Below are 2,957 nucleotides of genomic sequence, written 5' to 3'. Positions count from 1 at the left end.
AAACATACCCAATTTTGATTTCCGAGATAATGTTCTCGACTTCCACACATTCTTCAAGGCTCCCAGGATTTTCGCCCCATCCCCCACCCTATGACTCACTTCCGCTTCCATGGTTCCATCCACTGCCAGATCCACTCCCAGATATCTAAAACACTTTACTTCCTCCAGCCTTTCTCCTTTGAAATTTACCTCCCAATTTGCTTGACCCTCAACCCTACTGTACCTAATAACCTTGCTCTTATTCACATTTACTCTCAACTTTCTTCTTTCACACACGTTACAAAACTCAGTCACCGGCTTCTGCAGTTTCTCACATGAAACAGCCATCAGCGCTGTATGATCAGCGAACGACAACTGACTCACTTCCCAATCTCTCTCATCCACAACAGACTTCATACTTGCCCCTCTTTCCAAAACTCTAGCATTAACTTCCCTAACAACCCAATCCATAAACAAATTAAACAACCATAGAGACATCGCTCACCCCTGCCGCAAACCTACATTCACTGAGAACCAATCACTTTCCTCTCTTCCTACACGTACACACGCCTTAATCCTCGATAAAAACTTTTCATTGCCTCTAACAACTTGCCTCCAGCACCATATATTATTAGTACCTTCCACAGAGCATCTCCATCAACTCTATCATATGCCTTCTCCAGATCCATAAATGCTACATATAAATCCATTTGCTTTTCTAAGTATTTCTCACATACATTCTTCAAAGCAAACACCTGATCCACATATCCTCTACCAATTCTGAAACCACACTGCTCTTCCCCAATCTGATGCTCTGTACATGCCTCACCCTCTCATTCAATACCCTTCCATATATTTTACCATAAATACTTAACAAACTTATACCTCTGTAATTTGAGCACTCATTCTTATCCCCTTTGCCTTTGTACAATGGCACTATGCACGCATTCCGCCAATCTTCAGGCACCTCACCATGCATCATACATACATCAAATAACCTTATCAACCAGTCAACAGTACAGTCACCCCCTTTTTTAATAAAATCCACTGCAATACCATCCAAATCTGCTGCCTTGCCGGCTTTCATCTTCCGCAAAGCTTTTACTACCTCTTCTCTGTTTACCAAATTATTTTCCCTAACCCTCTCACTTTTCACACCACCTCGACCAAAACACCCGATATCTGACACTCTATCATCAAACACATTCAACAAACCTTCAAAATACTCACTCCATCTCCTTCTCACATAAACACTACTGGTTATCACTTCCCTATTAGCCCCATTCACTGAAGTTCACATTTGCTCCCTTGTCTAATGCACTTTATTTACCTCCTTCCAGAACATCTTATTATTCTAGTTAAAATTTAATAATACTCTCTCACCCCAACTCTCATTCGCCGTCTTTTTTACCTCTTGCACCTTTCTCTTGACCTCCTGTCAAGAGAAAGGTGCAAGAGGTGAATATATATATATATATATATATATATATATATATATATATATATATATATATATATATATATATATATATGAAAATATATATATATATATATATATATATATATATATATATATATATATATATATATATATATATATATATATATATATATATATATATATATATATATATATATATATATGAATATATATATATATATATATATATATATATATATATATATATATATATATATATATATATATATATATATATATATATATATATATATATATATATATATATATATATATATATATATATATATATATATATATATATATATATATATATTGCAGGGAAAAATGCAATTGAGTGGGAGATGTATAAAAGAAAGAGACAGGAGGTAAAGAGAAAGGTGCAAGAGGTGAAAAAAAGGGCAAATGAGAGTTGGGGTGAGAGAGTATCAATAAATTTTAGGGAGAATAAAAAGATGTTCTGGAAGGAGGTCAATAAAGTGCGTAAGACAAGGGAGCAAATGGGAACTTCAGTGAAGGGCGCAAATGGGAAGGTAATAACAAGTAGTGGTCATGTGGGAAGATGGAGTGAGTATTTTGAAGGTTTGTTGAATGTGTTTGATGATAGAGTGGCGGATATAGGGTGTTTTGGTCGAGGTGGTGTGCAAAGTGAGAGGGTTAGGGAAAATGATTTGGTAAACAGAGAAGAGGTAGTGAAAGCTTTACGGAAGATGAAAGCCGGCAAGGCAGCAGGTTTGGATGGTATTGCAGTGGAATTTATTAAAAAAGGGGGTGACTGTATTGTTGACTGGTTGGTAAGGTTATTTAATGTATGTATGACTCATGGTGAGGTGCCTGAGGATTGGCGGAATTCGTGCATAGTGCCATTGTACAAAGGCAAAGGGGATAAGAGTGAGTGCTCAAATTACAGAGGTATAAGTTTGTTGAGTATTCCTGGTAAATTATAGGGGAGGGTGTTGATTGAGAGGGTGAAGGCATGTACAGATCATCAGATTGGTGAAGAGCAGTGTGGTTTCAGAAGTGGTAGAGGATGTGTGGATCAGGTGTTTGCTTTGAAGAATGTATGTGAGAAATACTTAGAAAAGCAAATGGATTTGTATGTAGCATTTATGGATCTGGAGAAGGCATATGATAGAGTTGATAGAGATGCTCTGTGGAAGGTATTAAGAATATATGGTGTGGGAGGAAAGTTGTTAGAAGCAGTGAAAAGTTTTTATCGAGGATGTAAGGCATGTGTACGTGTAGGAAGAGAGGAAAGTGATTGGTTCTCAGTGAATGTAGGTTTGTGGCAGGGGTGTGTGATGTCTCAATGGTTGTTTAATTTGTTTATGGATGGGGTTGTTAGGGAGGTAAATGCAAGAGTTTTGGAAAGAGGGGCAAGTATGAAGTCTGTTGGGGATGAGAGAGCTTGGTAAGTGAGTCAGTTGTTGTTCGCTGATGATATAGCGCAGGTGGCTGATTCATGTGAGAAACTGCAGAAGCTGGTGACTGAGTTTTG

Source organism: Panulirus ornatus, chromosome 15 (assembly GCF_036320965.1).
Source record: "Panulirus ornatus isolate Po-2019 chromosome 15, ASM3632096v1, whole genome shotgun sequence".
In the NCBI taxonomy this organism is placed as follows: Eukaryota; Metazoa; Arthropoda; class Malacostraca; order Decapoda; family Palinuridae; genus Panulirus; species Panulirus ornatus.
Note: the sequence above shows the minus strand (reverse complement) of the source record.